This window comes from Podarcis pityusensis (genome assembly GCF_964106645.2).
Source record: "Podarcis pityusensis genome assembly, chromosome: 6".
Lineage (NCBI taxonomy): Eukaryota > Metazoa > Chordata > Lepidosauria > Squamata > Lacertidae > Podarcis > Podarcis pityusensis.
Window position 1 is genome coordinate 16,493,014 of NC_138030.1, and position 16,572 is coordinate 16,509,585.

Sequence of the window (16,572 nt, forward strand, 5' to 3'; positions counted from 1 at the left end):
TAATGTGTACACAGCCTTGGACTCCCACAACATTGGGAGGGCTACAGGTTCCCTGACTGCTTAAAATGGATGCTTTGGGCGTGTTTGTTTACCATGAACTTTCATAGACATAAAGTACACTCCTAGTAGGTTTTAAGGGCTTTGTATAAGCCCTTCACCAGTAGGCCCCAGAGCAGTTTATATCAATAAAAATATACAACAGTAGAACAGACTACAAACAAATGTAATAAAATATAATAAAACAATTCACATCTGCACCACACATTTAGAGCTTATAGTACTAAAAGCAATCATGGTATTCCCCAAAGAATTCTGGGAACTGTGGTTTGTTAAGGGAGCTGAGAGTTGTTAGACTCCCTGTTCCCCTTCCCAGAGTTTCCTGGGGAAAATGATTGGTTGTTCAACCACTCTGGGAACTGGCTATGTAGGCTGAGCCTAGTCCATGCCAGGGAATCGTTGGCCCGCGTCCTCAGATCCAGAGAGAGAGCAAAAGAAAGCACCAGGAAAGATCTTTCTTTGGAGGAAAGCAGTTTATTCTCTGTGCACAGAGACAGCCAGCAGAATAATTTCTGGAAGACTGGCTGCCCCGAAATACGCCTCTGCAAACTTTCTTATACCTTGAGAAAGCTCTCTCCCTCCTCCCGTCTCCCTCCTCCCGTCTCCCTCGTCTCGTATGTGTCTTTCTTATCTTGCATTCCTAAAGTAAGAAAGCGAGGGGCCTCTGGTTATTTCTAGCTTACAGTCTCCTTCATATGTGCCTTTCTTATCTTACATTCCTAAAGCGAGGGGCCTCTTTTGCAGAAGTCAAATTAGCTCAGAAATTTACTTAGATCCAAAGTACAGAGAATATAGAAGATCCTTCTTAGGTACAAGGTACAAGGTATAGAAAGCATATAGAAAGCAATCCTTCCCTCTCCCTTCACTCCCTCCTCTTCTTATGAACAACCTAATACTTAGGTTCGTTCTGGGGTAGGGGTCTATAATCTCTCATGAAAGCAAGCACACGAGGTCCCATCATGCGAGACATCATCTTCTCCATCATATTTTGCATACATTGCATCAAGCAGGGCATACAGAAGCAGAAAAGCAATAGAAGCATTATTGGACTTATCACCATAATAAATATCCTCCCCATCCATCCACCTGGGAAGATGCCGTCCAACCAAGACATATCCCAGCCCTCCCAGGTTTGTACAGGGACATGTGCTACCTTTTCAATGCTTGCTGCCAGATCACGGATAGCCTCGCCGTAGTCTGAAATGTTGAAGCAACATGCTCCACCTGTGAGATTTAACGCTGCACAAAAGCCTCCATGTTGCGCCAGGAGAAAGTCCAATGCTAATTGGACTGAGAGAAACGCATTGCATGTCTCATCCAATTGCGTAGCAATTAGCCTAAGGGCCGTGGCTGTCGTGTTAGCAACAATCTCTACCACTGCCTGGAGTCTGATTACGCGGTTCAAGTTATAGATCGGCCCCCTTGCCCCAGAGATTTTCTCTCCCTGATTCCATGAGGCTGGAGCATAATGGGCCAGTATCCTTTCCGGAGGCCACTGATTTTTGCCCCAATTCTGGGAGCTGCCACCTGCAAGTGTTGCCAGGTCAGCCGAACGCCTCCTTCTACGGGGTGCAGAGGCAATCTGGTCAGGAATCCACATGGGGGGTATTAAGTAGGCTGGAAAACAGACCCCATACCATCCTCTTGGGAGGGCATGATAGGCCTTCCTGCCACACACCCAGTAAACGTCCTGACCATGGGCAGATATGGTGCCTCTCAGCAAGCGGGCCAGGCATGCAATCAAATTGGAACCAGAAAAGGTTCCTGTCTCGGACTCAAACATGTTAGTCGGGGCTGGGAAGGTACGATCACAGTGGGAAGTGCCCACATAGGTCTGAGCGTCACTTATGTCATTTGATTTGTTGACACAAAGGCAGCCAGTGATCCTGTGAACCTGGAAAGGGACGGAATGATTCCATAAAGAAGAATGGTTGCCCAGAGGCTGGAAGGCAACAAGTGGAGTTGTAACCAAGGATTCATTCCAAGGCACAGGGAGGAGTGGCATTCCTCCCAGAGCATCTACAGGGGCCAGAGTGCAGACGGCACAATTGGTCCGATTTGCAGAGAACGCAACCATCTCAGCAACCTGAATCCACTTATTATATGTGTGGTGGGCCCCCCACGATTGCAGCAGTTGTCTGGTCACTGTGAGTGGTATTGGCATTTCAAAGGTCAAAGGCAGCAGAAATACCAGCATGGGGACCCACAGTCGTATTTGAGCCATTGTATGCACGGGGAGGGGCTTAGGTAAGTGCTAGAGAGTGGGCTGGGGTGTAATTACGCTGAAAGAAAAGACCCACTAGACACCCTCCTCTGCAGGGGTGGCGTAAAGCAAACCAGGCCCAGGTACCTTCAATAAAGTTCAGTTATGCGAAAGGAAAGAAAAGAAAATGTGAAAATGTTCTCTTTCAATCCATGCTGGATCCTGGAGCCGTGCCAAACGTCAGCGTCCGGAGTGACGTAGGCAGGGCTGTAGTCTGGTGGGTGTCGGGTCGTCTGGTGGGCGTTGGGCATCTTGGGTCCCTTCCAACAAGGCTGGAGCGATGTCTGGGCGTCTGGGTCCAATCTGGGTCCTCATCATAGGGATGCAGAGGCTCGACCAAGGCACAGGGCGTTCCAGCAAAAGCTCACCTGTTAAGAGAAGAGATAACAAAGACGGCAGCGATTGCACAGAACAAATTGATAGGTAACATTTGCACATAAGGTATAGGCCTAGCAAACATTAATTCAAAAGGGTATGCTTGGCAGGAAACTTCGCAAGGGGTTAACAGTTCTGTTCCTTGGGTTAAATTTTGCCAGCTGAGATTTTTAAAAGTCTCATTTGTGTGCTCTAGGTTTCAGAGCTTTAAGCCATGTTGCAAATTTCAGTTCATTTGCCAGTGTCTGTAGAAAGAACAATGCGCTCCTTGCTTCTGGCAAAGTTTCAAATTCCTCGAAATATCAATTCCTATGTTATGCTGCGGCTCCTTTTTCAGAATAAAATTGCACCTTAAAAAGAAAAACTTGACAAAGTTCACAGAAAGCATTCACTTGCTTTTAAGAAAGTCACTTCTTCAGGTTAATACTTTGGGGCAGGGGGGTGGGTAACTCTTGGCCTTCTGGGTTTATGTGGCTGAACTGTAAATCCAGAAAGTGTGAGGTTCAGGGTAACTGGCTGAATGCAGCAGTGTCCTTGGAATAGCTGCCAAGAGATAACGCTCTGAAGCTACCTCCAAGCGCCTGGCAGAAAGGGGGGGGGGAGCTGATGTCCTGTGACTTGCATGATTTTTTTTTTTTTTTAAAAAAACAGTCTGTTCAATTGCTTTTTTGCTGCAACAGTCTTTTTGAGCAAGAACAGAGATGAAAAGAAATAATTTTTGAGAAATCTTGTTGTTCCCAGCCTGTGGGGAGTGGGGCCTGTGGGCATTCCATTTCCCAATGACTCCCTTGCCTGCAGATGGCGCACTGGCTTCTTCCCTAGGCGTCTTCTGACCCTCCCGTGGACACCCTCGCTTGCTCCAGGATTGCGTTTTTGGCTTTCTGGCTGCTGGCTGTTTGAAGACAAACCCCTAATTATTTTGGCCAGGTCCTCTTCGAAAGAAGGATTCTGATTTAAAGTGCTTGGAGGTCTGTGGTCCTGGGCATCGGATGACTCCAGGGGGTCGTACACTCAGTGGAGTGGGGCCATCAAAGTGGAGTTTTAGCTGCCTCAATTGCAACTATTAGCTGCCTCAATTGCAACATCAGTATTGTCCGCTGCCCTGAGGGCATTTTTCTTGCGGATTTCCTCAATGGTCAGTAATTGTAATTCTAGGGTTTTAAATCCCTTGGGTTTTAATTGTCTCTTTTTTTAACAGTTCTGTCCTATGCGGCTCTCAAAGCCTTCCCTTCTGTTTCTTTCTGCCAGTTCACATCCTTGCATTGTGCTGCTTCTAGAACCAAGAAGCCACATCCAGCTCTGTTTTAAACAGTTCTACATACTGGAACACTCTGTCAAACTGCTTACTAGTCCATCTTATCTCTTTATCTAGAGTTTTTCTGAAGTCTTCATCATCATCATCATCAACAACACCTTTCTCTTCACCTTCCTTGCTAACTCAACCAATCCCTTTACAAATTCCTCATCATCCTCTTCTTCCTCTTCTGATTCATCAGCCTTGGGGGGTTCAGGCTGGGGGCCAACTCCTCCCGGTGCCTGGGGGCCTGGGTCCAGGGGAGGGGCAGTTGGTGGAGCATAGGGTGGAGGTGGTTTAATGACTTCCCCCTCCTCTTCTTCTGGGTCTGGTATCACTGGGGGCTTTTCTGACTTCCCTGTTGGTCGAACTGCACAAACTGTACTTTGTGGGGCGTCGCCTCGGCAGGCTTTCAACCATGATGGGTTCTTTTCTACATTGGTTTTCCAAGTAGAAATGTAGGGGATCTGGTCTGGGTGGACGTTCAAGATATTTTGATACAGTGGGTTGATTAGTTGCAAATCAAAACTCCCCTCCGAGGGCCAGTTAGTTTGTTGCGAGGGCCAGTCAACCTCACATAATGTTCTCATCCTCCGTTGCCTCAATTTGATTCCCTAATCATCATGCTTTGTGGCTGCTTTCCAGTTGTTTAAAAAGCATTCCAGAGGACTACATTGGCTTGCCCCAGACCCCATTTTCAGATACTCTGCTGCTAACAGGTTGTAAATTCTCTCACTCTACACACACTACAGCCCTACAATCGCTCGGCCAAGGGGGACACTAAGCCCTGGCCCACACTTGACAATTCAGTCACTAGAGTATCTGACATGCAACATACAACATACAAAACACATCAATATAATTTCAACATGTAACACACTAAACACACCAAAATAATTTCAGCATGCAATACACAAAACACACCAAAATAATTTCAACATGTAATACACAAAACACACCAAAATAATTTCAACATGTAATACACAAAACACACCAAAATAATTTTCTCCTCTGTTCCCCCCCCCCCTTTTTTTTTTTTTTTTTTTTTACCAAACCTTACCGGTGGCACACCACTGCCACGCCCCTTTTTTTCCCTTCCTGGCTGCACTCTACTGTGCAACCAATCCCCTTATTCCTGGTGGCTGGCACTCTACTGCACAACCAATCCCCTTATTCCTGGTGGCACCTTATTGCCTGTGGCACCCTGCCACAACCAGGGGAGGTTGATCAAGCCTCCTGCCCTTTCCGTCGGGCTGCCCTTTCCGTCGGGCTTACCTTTTCCGCTGCGGACCTGTCCCCTCGGCGCCGTCCTCTTTCCTCCCTCGACCTGGGTCCTTGCTCTGGAGCGGTGTGGCTGGCTCCCCCCACAAATTGGCAGGGTGCGCGTGGAGCCTGCAATTGCCGATCCGAGCTGTCCACCAAGGTCGAGCCTGGCTCTCCCCAGCCCTCTGAGGTGGGGCAGATTCCCGGTCAGGGAACCAAGATGTAGGCTGAGCCTAGTCCATGCCAGGGAATCGTTGGCCCGCGTCCTCAGATCCAGAGAGAGAGCAAAAGAAAGCACCAGGAAAGATCTTTCTTTGGAGGAAAGCAGTTTATTCTCTGTGCACAGAGACAGCCAGCAGAATAATTTCTGGAAGACTGGCTGCCCCGAAATACGCCTCTGCAAACTTTCTTATACCTTGAGAAAGCTCTCTCCCTCCTCCCGTCTCCCTCCTCCCGTCTCCCTCGTCTCGTATGTGTCTTTCTTATCTTGCATTCCTAAAGTAAGAAAGCGAGGGGCCTCTGGTTATTTCTAGCTTACAGTCTCCTTCATATGTGCCTTTCTTATCTTACATTCCTAAAGCGAGGGGCCTCTTTTGCAGAAGTCAAATTAGCTCAGAAATTTACTTAGATCCAAAGTACAGAGAATATAGAAGAGCCTTCTTAGGTACAAGGTACAAGGTATAGAAAGCATATAGAAAGCAATCCTTCCCTCTCCCTTCAGCTACATGAAGGAGCCTCAGGATTTCACATGCTGGTTCTCCATCTTCCATGCCCACAAGGATGAGTCAATGCCTTCTGTTTTCAGTTTTAAGCTAACCACAGTTCACCGCGATGTACAAATTTAGAAAACCGTGGTTTTGTTTAAACTGTGTTAGAACAAGTCAGAATCAAGCTGTGGTTTGAGATCCTGGCTGGTTCTCAAACCACAATTCTTCAAGTCTGGCTGTCATCAGGAACTCTGGTTAGTTTGAAATAGAAAGTTTCTCCTCCCCACAGCAGGAAAGAAAGGTGAGGAGAGGCCCCACTATTGGAGGAGAGCTGGCTTGTTCCATATGTCTCAAAAGGGCAGTGCACCAGGAATCTCCATGTTCTCTCCCCCCCAGAGTTTGGAGAGATGTCTTCTTGCACAAAAACAGTATTTTTCATAATATATATAAAAATAAAAATTGTCCAGTAGCACCTTAGAGACCAACTAAGTTTGTTCTTGGTATAATCCTTTGTACACACTTCTTCAGACACACAATTTTTCATAGTCAGTACATTCAGCTGTCCTCAGAGCTGTCCCAACCACTAGGCAGAGTGAGACGACCACCTCAGGCAGCAGATGCTGAGGGATGGGAGGTGGTGACAAGGTGATGGAGAGCAGAGATGTGCATGCACAGCTTGCCCACTAAGCTATTCCGCTGCTCCTCTCAAGTGCAGAAGGGGAAGGTGGTGGTGGTACCATCTTGTCCTTCTCTCTCAGCCAGCATCCCATCCTGATTGGTTTGTGGGCTGTCCAGAAAGCAGAAGACCATTTCCAAATGCTCTGAGGCAGTAGGGCACAGTTTTAAATGGGCCAAATGTCCTACTCTTAGGAACCTTTCCAACCTACATCACCAATGCCCACAACCTAGAGCCCCCTTCCTATTGCTTGAGGACAGTTGGGCATGTTCACAGAGGGTCCATGTGACTTCTGTGATGGAGTTGGTATGGTGGCCTGAAGTTCAGCATTTACTGGCATTATTAGTTTTCAAGGTTAAGCTCCTTCCTTTTGGCTCAGAGTGGCAGGGTATTGTTGCATGCCACCCCCAATCTCGGTGTGGTGTGAGATTCCAGGGTTTGTGTTTCCTTTTGGAAATGAGGCTCGATAGAGACTGTGGAATCTCTAGGATATATGGTTTATTTACACATATATACAACCTGGGCCTACAATGGAGGTGTTCACAGCATTAACACCCCAAGAGGGTCTTGCCTCTCCCATAGGCACAGTCTTGGATCCAAAACAAAAATCAGCCACTGTGCTCTGACCCTTTCTCCAGCTCATCGCCTTTACTAGGCTGCAACCATTTTCCTCCAGGTCACATCCCAGCCAACCCTAAAGACTCCAGTTGAAACTTGGCCTTTGTCTTCTAACTCACACTGAGCTGAGAGAGGCACGCCTGCCATTTGCCCTTTTCTTTGGCTTTCCTAATAGCTCATCACCTTCCTTTTGTTCTCGTAGTGGCCCATCACCCAGGTGATTTCACCAGGAAACTGGATTGCCTTATATTTTAACATCTGCTGAATCCAGGGGTTCAGTGTCTGGCACCCAGAAACTCATAACACAAGGGAGTCTGAAACTCTTAACATGGAGCAGTCTGACCACCAAACTCATAACAGTATGTTTGTAGTAGAGGAGTCACCTGCACTCTCCAGAGACCAGTCACGAGGAAGAACAGATATTGTGCCCTCCCACATGGCCCTGAGTCTTCCACAGTTCCATTTTCATTGGGCGATTCTGGGTTCAAGTCTTGTGAGAGATGCATTAAAAAAATAACATTTCATCTACTTTTTCTACACCAAGCACTATTTTGTCCTCCCACACTTTCCCCTCTAAACTTTAAAAACACACTTTTTAATAAGACATTGCCCCAAACTCCACAAACCCGATCCAGAAAATTAAATCGGGGCGGGGAGTGGTGGTGTTAAATGTGAGTTGCCAAAAAACTGCAAAAATGTTTTACAGAAAACCCAGGGTCAGGTGTACATGTATTGTGTGTATTTGTGTGAATGAGGGATTATTTCCTCAAAAGAGATTAGTCCTATGGTGGAACAGAGAGGCTGTCAGAAAATCTGTTTTCTAAGCACCTTTTCCCACTTCACTTCATGGCCTGATAGTTTTCCGGGCAGATTGGGAATATATTTAACGGCCTGCCTTTAAAATAATTCAATGCTGTCATCTGTTGACCGTATCAGGGATAGCAAGCATGTTACCTAGGCTGTGGGCATGGGCTGGTAACAAATACATAGGAAATAGAAAGCAAGTGAAATAAAATGTGATTTTGTTGGCCTAATGGGTCAGTCACGCAAATGAACAGGTATGGTAAGCATTGATGGAAGATTAGCAAAGTATTTTGCCCATGTTTTTCATGATGGGCCGAGTACTATTTTCACAGGGCTTGAGTTCCAGGTCATCATGCATGTTGACTGAATGTACACAAGCCTGTCACACCCCCATTCTGCCCTCTTTTGGGTCCGAAACAGTCATGCGTGCTTTGAATGTATGCAAAATGGGAGTTGCCTGTACGTAGGGCGTTTCCATACTTCTTTTTGTCACTACCTATGCATTTGTTCTGTGATTTCTAGGCATGGGTCGGAGAGGTTTTTCATTTGCCCACTTTCCCCAGGAAAACCTGCTCCCCAGGAAAATCATCTATCCCTGGCATTGTGGGGCAAGAAAAGAGAAATAGCAGCTACCACAAAAAATGGCACCTCTCACTGGCAGCAACCATTTTATTGTGGATGGTCTTGTTTTATTTGCCCTAAATGTTACGGAGCCGTGTAATATTTGGAACATCTTTGGCAAGGTGACTCCAAGTTCATTGCAGAATGAAATTGGCAGCATCCTCCTTGAGTCTTCTGGTTCATTGGGGCCCCACGGAAGCAGAGGACCAGCCCCAGTTTGCATTCCTTGTATGCTGTTTGAGGGAGAAAGGAGCAGAGTCTGACTGAAATACGTGGAGGGAGGTTTGAATCTGTGAGCATTGCAGGTTTACTATACAGAGCAAACCTGGAAGTGCATTTTCTAAAATTAACCCAGAGTGTGTTTTCATTGCTCCTGACCTAGGACTTTAGCAGACTAGTATACGAATCCCCGTGATGGAGTGAGCTCCCGTTGCTCGGTCCCTGCTCCTGCCCACTTAGCAGTTTGAAAGCATATCAAAGTGCAAGTAGATAAATAGGTACCGCTCCAGCGGGAAGGAAAACAGTGTTTCCATGAGCTGCTCTGGTTCGCCAGAAGCGTCTCAGTCATGCTGGCCACATGACCCGGAAGCTGTATGCCGGCTCCCTTGGCCAATAAAGCGAGATGAGTGCCGCAACCCCAGAGTCGGTCACGACTGGACCTAATGGTCAGGGGTCCCTTTACCTTGACCTTATACAACCTCTGCAGTGGTGCAATAAGGTAATAGCCTCTGAACTTAATGTCCTTCCAGAGAGCTCTACATTCACTTGACTTTCTCCTCATATTGGATGCCCTCTCCCTCACTAACTCACTTGCAGGAATATTGTTAGTGCTGTTATAAAAGTTCTATGCTGCCCTACCTCCCAATGGAATTGAAAACATTATCATCTAAAAATATTTTGTAAATATTTTCAAGGAAACAAGTTATTTCAGCCACCAATGTGTGTTGAGTTCCTCCTGAGAGTTAATAATGCTGGAAACAGATACACATCACCAGAGAGGGCATCCCACAAACGGGAACCACCACCTAGAAGGCTTTGTCACAGTTCAACATCAATCACACAGCAGCCACTGGTGGTACCACCAACAGGCCCTCTCTAGTCCATTGTAGTGGCAGGTGACAGCCAAGATAGGCCCTGTCAAGCCCCACTATGCCCCACTCTTGTAGTCCCATTGCTGAGCAAGTGTGTAGAGCTCAGTGGAGTGTGAGGCCAAGGAAATAGAAGAGTCTATACTTGCCTGGAGGCAGAGGCAGAATATGAAGTCAGGTCCATTCCAAGGGTTGGACAAACAGCAACCCATGTAGTCAGACAAACCAGAGGTCAGGGAGTCCAATGATCACACAGCCAAGAGTCCAAATGGAGAGCTGAGAGCAGCGAGCATTGTGACTGCTGCTGAGAGCTCTGTTTAAGAAGGCTGCAGTCAGCTAGTTCTCATCAGTGCCAGCTGGTTCCCATCAGGGCCTTCTCCCTTGAAGGTTGATCAGTTGCAGGTGGAGTCATTCTACCTTCTCCCGCTTCAGGCTGCTGTTCAGCAAGTGAAACCATCTCCTGGCCCATGACAGCCCCTATGGCATGTGCTGACACTGGGCCTGATGATAATTCCAGGCTGGTATCTCTAGCTGGTATCTTACCCCCAAAGCAGGCCAAGCCATTTTTTTCTGGCCAGCTGGCAACCTGAATAGCTAGGCACAATGGAAAACGAGGGACCATAAGTCTGAAGCAGACAGTAATGGAGGGTGGGCAGCTAGGGCTCATCCACACTTCTGCTCTGTCAGTGATTTCTTTCATTTGTCCGAAGATTCCTAGGTGTGGGTCTGATAAGTTTTCCTTTTGTCCTGCTGCTTTCCCTAGGAAAACTTGTGGGTTACCACTGAATCGGAACAAATATCAATTCACAGAAAACTGATTGATATCTGTGAGCATTCATCCTGATTTCTTTGCAGGTAGGTTAGATTACCTTGTGTCAAAGCAAGTGTCATCCCCCAGTTTCCAGTGTTAGAGGGGGATTTTCCACTGGTGGTAGATGACAGAGACTGTGACACCATGAGACCAGTGTAAAACCAAATTAAATAAAGGACTTTATTTTAAAACAACAAACAGCAAAGCTTGTGGGTGTTTTTCCTGCAAGCAGAGTTCAAACTGCAGCTTTTCTCCTTTTGTAGTCATGGCCAGCTGTATCCAATCAGCCCAGAGCTTACAGAAACTGTTCTTAAAGGTACAAGCATGTTTACTGTTTCTATGCAGAATGAATCCCAACATCCAGTGCATTTCCCCATCACTTTCCTTATTGCAAAAATTCCGGTCTTTATTTGGGAAGCAGGTTGGCTACTTAAAACCTCCCAGCTAGAATGATGCAACCTGAATTTACCAGTATGTGAATGAATCCCACTCAAAAATGCCACCAGTTTGGAAGCGCCCTGTGACAGGTCTGTGAGCAGGCAAGATCTGTTTGCATGCAAATTCTATGTCAATGGGCATTCATCCTGATTTGCTTATGAGATGTTTATTCATCTTCCCGTTAATCATTTGAGCGTCCCACACTTTTCAATGGATTTATGTGTCACTTTCTTAAGCACAAAAAGTCTGCGGTTGTTTTTAAAGTGGATTTGTTGCAGTGGTGTGACAGAGCACTTTAATCCCCTTTAATTGCACAAACCTCGATTTCCGGTTTGTGCTCGAATCCCTAGAGCAAAACTGGTGGCAGTCTAGAAGCAGATCCTCCTGCTGGTGTACTGTATCAGTGCTTGCTGTGGTATTAAAAAAGCCCCAGGCTGATCCTTGCAAGAAATGTTTTCTGTTTGATTACTGGACTAGCCTGGTAGTAGCAGCTTCTGAGCTGGCACTGCAGCAAAATACAGACACCACCACCATCAGCAAAGTGACATGAAAGAGATCAGTCTAGACATGAATAAGCCATTTGTTGAGTCAGCTGAGCTCCTCATGCTTTACTCTGAAAGAGAGGAAGAGGGGGGAAAGATGTCGAAGATAACAGCCTCGCTTAAAACGCTACAACTGCTTTGACGAGAGGAGGGGAACGGTTGTCTCCACTTTGCAGCAACTTGCATTAATGGAGCAAAATATTTAGCATGGTATTGCAATCAATGGGGCATATTTGGTGGGAACGCAAAGCAGCTCGCACAAGGGGAGCGATTGTGCTTCCCAAATGCCTGCCCCACCCACCTCCCGGGCATCCTCACAATGGCTTTCTGTTTTAGTTTTGCTTTCTGACACAGTAACCTTCTCTCTTCTCTGGAAGGCTCCTACGTGAAGAAATAGCTGCTTTCAGTTTTGTCATTCTTCTTAAACATTATTCCCTAGTTAAAAACACAAATATTAGAGGTGCATTTATTTCCTATCACTTTATTAAGAGCCTCTCAAGGGAAAAACCTTACCAAGATCCAGAGAGAGGAGGCCTTCTCACAAGGCAAATTTGCAGGGCACCACTTAAAGGTAGTGAGTGCCTGGAGGCGGTTGGAGGATGGATGGTGGCTAACAGATTGAGGTTGAATCCTGACAAGACAGAAGTACTGTTTTTGGGGGACAGGGGGCAGGCGGGTGTGGGGGATTCCCTGGTCCTTAATGGGGCAACTGTGCCCCTGAAGGACCAGGTGCGCACCCTGGGAGTCATTTTGGACTCACAGCTGTCCATGGAGGCGCAGGTTAATTCTGTGTCCAGGGCGGCTGTCTACCAGCTCCACCTGGTACGCAGGCTAAGACCCTACCTGCCCGCAGACTGTCTTGCCAGAGTGGTGCATGCTCTAGTTATCTCCCACTTGGACTACTACAATGCGCTCTATGTGGGGCTACCTTTGAAGGTAACCCAGAAACTGCAATTAATCCAGAATGCGGCAGCTAGACTAGTGACTGGGAGTGGCCACCGGGACCACATAACACCGGTTCTGAGAGATCTGCATTGGCTCCCAGTATGTTTCCGAGCACAATTCAAAGTGTTGGTGCTGACCTTTAAAGCCCTAAATGGCCTCGGTCCTGTATACCTGAAGGAGCCTCTCCACCCCCATCATCCAGCCCGGACACTGAGGTCCAGCGCCGAGGGCCTTCTGGCGGTTCCCTCATTGCGAGAAGTGAGGTTACAGGGAACCAGACAGAGGGCCTTCTCGGTAGTGGCACCCACCCTGTGGAACACCACCCTTCAGATGTGAAGGAAATAAGCAGTTATCCTAGCTTTAAAAGACATCTGAAGGCAGCCCTGTTCAGGGAAGTTTTTAATATTTAATGCTGTATTGTTTTTAACACCTGATTGGGAGCCACCCAGAGTGGCTGGGGAAACTCAGCCAGATGGGCGGGGTATAAATAAATTATTATTATTATTATTATTATTATTATTATTATTATTTAGGGAAATTATCACGCAAATCCCCACCCAGCCATGAAGGATGACAGGGAATAGGGAACTGCCTTTTACCGAGTCAGATCAACAGTCCATCCTGCTTAGTATTGTCTGCACTGACTGGCAGTGTTTCTCCAGGACTTCAAAATAATTTCTCTCCCAGACACTGAGACAGGAGCAAGTAGGCAAGGGAATGTATTGGGTAGAAACTCGGGTGCCGGATCCTAGGGGGCAGACCCTTTTGGAGGCCTCTATATTTTGGGGGTAGTGTGGAGTTGAGCATGGCGTGCCTTCAGTGGCTGTCTCCTCCTGCTGCTGCTGGCACAGAGGGGAAGGAGGGTTGAAGCAACCTCCTGCTGGAGGTGGCGTTATGGAGGAGGAACCAGCCGCTGGAGGCACACCATGCTTCGCTCGACAACCAGCTCTTCCAGACATCACACGGGTGATGTTGGGACATCATGCACGCAACATTGAGCCCCGCCCCCAATCACCCTCGCAAGCTGGTGCCCCTTGGTAGGAAGAGCAGAAGTGGGGGAAGCAAACCAGGGCAGGACACATCCATAACATCTTTTATATCTCTTCTCAAGTCTAGATTAACTATCCAACTGCTTGTGTACTTTTAGGTATTATTACATTTATATCCCACCTTTCCACCAAGGGTGTCAAGGGGCCATGACAAGGTATTCCACCTCTTTGTGAGGCAGGCTAGGCTAGAAGACAGGGATTGATCCAAGGTGATATTTGTGAGCATCATGGCTGAGTGAGGACTTTAACCTTCATCTCCCAGGTCCTGGACTGACACTCCAACAACCATGCCATGTGTTCCATTCCAGGAATGTGGACCTAAAGTATTTCCCAATCTATTAAATTGCCACTTTCTCATTTAGAGCCAAGAGTCCCTCAATTCACAGGTAGGAGAATAAGATCGTGGGGAGGGAGAGACCTATTTGTCACACAGAGATGATGATGATGGTGATGATGATGCTGAATTGCACCACCTTGAGGTCCTTGGAAGAATGGCAGGACAGCAGCAGCAGCAGCAACAACAACAAAATAAACTAACCATTGGAAAGGGGTGGTTGGGAGAGCTTGTTCCTTCTGTCATACTTTCCACCCCACAAACACACCTTGATGGTAGACCCAGGCCTCCTTCAGATTATTTGTTTATTAACCATTTATCCTTCCTTGCTTTATACAATGGTTAGACTTCATTGAGCATTCATTCTGATTTGTTTATGGGGCAGTTACATGACAATGAACATTCATCCTGATTTGCTTGCAGGGTGTTTGCACAGCTTCCTATTAGGTGTTTGTTCATCCCACACTTTTCGATGTATCACTTTCCAAACTACCATTTTATTTTATTTTTTGCCTTTTTATAAGTCAGTTTGTTGCACTAGGGCTAATGCACAAGCCTAAAGTTCCAGCATGAGCTTCTATCCTTCCTGCAAAATACTGACAATGTGTAAGCATCCCCAGAAGTCACATTCTACTTACACAAAGCCAATTAGAATACATTTTAGTGAATAAGCAGAATATTATTATTTCCACCATGGAGAATTTCCCTTTTGCTTGTCCACATAACATGCAGATGTTTCAATCAGCAGTTGGCTCAGATCATGTGGGCCATTTTGACGCCACTGTCAGCTGTTTGGAAGCAATTACAGAGCACCTCTTACTGTCACCACAATGAAGTGTAATGCTGTAAATGCGCCACAAGATTACGAAATGATAATGGTGTTTCACTTGTTCACATGTGAGACAATGGCACCGCACAGGATTACAGCCCTGATGAACCAGATCTTAAGTTTCCTCCAGTAGTGGAACAAGCAGATGATAGATAAGCAGGGAAGCAAACAGAAGGCTTGCTAAGTAAACACTGAGTAAGTCCCACAACATTGAAACAGTATTAGTAATTGTCACTTGAGCCCGTTGTTCCTTTTTAGAAGCACACACCCTTCAGGTGCTTATGGGAACACGATCTGATTGTTGGATTAACAAAGCCAGTTGTAATTTATCCCACTTTGGGGGGCAACCTGAAGCTAAGGAAATTGCATGAATATAAAGACATAATAAATTAACTAACTGAACAAAGGATCCATCTCATGCCAATAATTTGTTTTCAGCAGTGACCAACCAGGTGATCCTGAGACAACCACGAGTAAGGCATGCAAATAAAGGTAAAGGGAGTCCTGACTGTTAGGTCCAGCCACAGATGACTCTGGGGTTGCGGTGCTCATCTCGCTTTATTGGCCGAGGGAGCCGGCATTTGTCCACAGACAGTTTCTGGGTCATGTGGCCAGAGCAGCACACAGAAACACCGTTTACCTTCCCGCCGGAGCAGTACCTATTTTTCTACTTGCACTTTGACATGCTTTCAAACTGCTAGGTTGGCAGGAGCAGGGACCGAGCAACGGGAGCTCACCCCGTCGTGGGGATTCGAACTGCCAACCTTCTGATCAGCAAGCCCTAGGCTCTGTGGTTTAGACCACAGCGCCACCCAGTTGTGCCTCCAGATTTTGATATTCAGAGGACAGCAGAAGTTCTGGTCAGCACTACCAGCTGCCTTTATTGCCAAGCAGGGATGAGGAGCCTTCAGACATTGATAGGCTGCAACTCCCATTATCCCTCACCATTTGCCATGTTGGCTAGAGCTGATGGGAGTTGGAATCCACAACATCTGGAGGACATAAGGTTTGGATGATTCATAGCTCAGTAGGAAAGCATCTGCTTTCCACAGAGAAGGTTGCAGGTTCAATCCCAACATCTCCAGGAAGGACTGATAAAGTCTCCTACCTGAAACCCTGGAGTCACTGCCTGCCAGTGCCAACAATACTGAACTAGATAGACCAATGATCTGACTCTCTCCAAGGCAGCTTCATAAGTTCATCTGGTCTCCACTCCTGTTGTAAAGGCTACAATCCTCTCATTCATACTGGGGAGCCTTTATAACCCGTAGGGCTTTAATAACCTGAATGCACAGAGAGGCAGTGTCGTGTAGTGGTTCAAGTGTTGTGTTAATATGTGGGAGACTCAGGTTTAAAGATTCAGTCAGGAAGCACCTTGGGCCACTCTGCCTAATCTCACAGGGTTTTCAGTTTTAAACAAACTCCAATGAAGGGGAGCCCACCACCTTCCCATGGGCCCCAAAAGGGATACCAACAATTGTGGGCATTGTGCATATACTGCAAACAACTGCACACACCTGTGCACACTGGCTTTTCAATTTTGTAAGCCTATTTTGAAGTAGGCTTCTGGGAGAGTACAGCTGGGGAGGGGGGACTTGACTTTTCCTCTCCAGCTGTAATCTCCAGGAAGATGGTCTCTTTTCCCCACTGGCCACCTTGTATAACTATTAGGCTTGGGAAAGCCTTTTATTGGAGCCAATGGAAGGCTCCTTTCAATCCTTATTTCAGCAGGGAGAGGGGCAGGGCAGGGGACGCTGTGGGTGTGGACAGCCCATGGTGCAGAGGGAGTGATGGAGTGTCTGTGAGTCAGCTGTGTTCAGAAGAAGTGACCCCTCCCCAAATGCACACACACACCCCA

At 46.9% G+C, this 16,572-nt stretch overlaps 1 long non-coding RNA gene across 1 annotated transcript; it reads right to left on the minus strand.

The window, feature by feature from the left end:
- Positions 1-793: 793 nt before the first annotated feature.
- LOC308480298 lies at positions 794-5,870 on the minus strand. The gene is made up of 2 exons (XR_013988008.1): positions 5,265-5,870; positions 794-2,688 (listed from the first exon to the last, which is right to left on the minus strand). It is a non-coding gene; the product is annotated as an uncharacterized lncRNA (long non-coding RNA).
- Between the last annotated feature and the right edge of the window lie 10,702 nt (positions 5,871-16,572).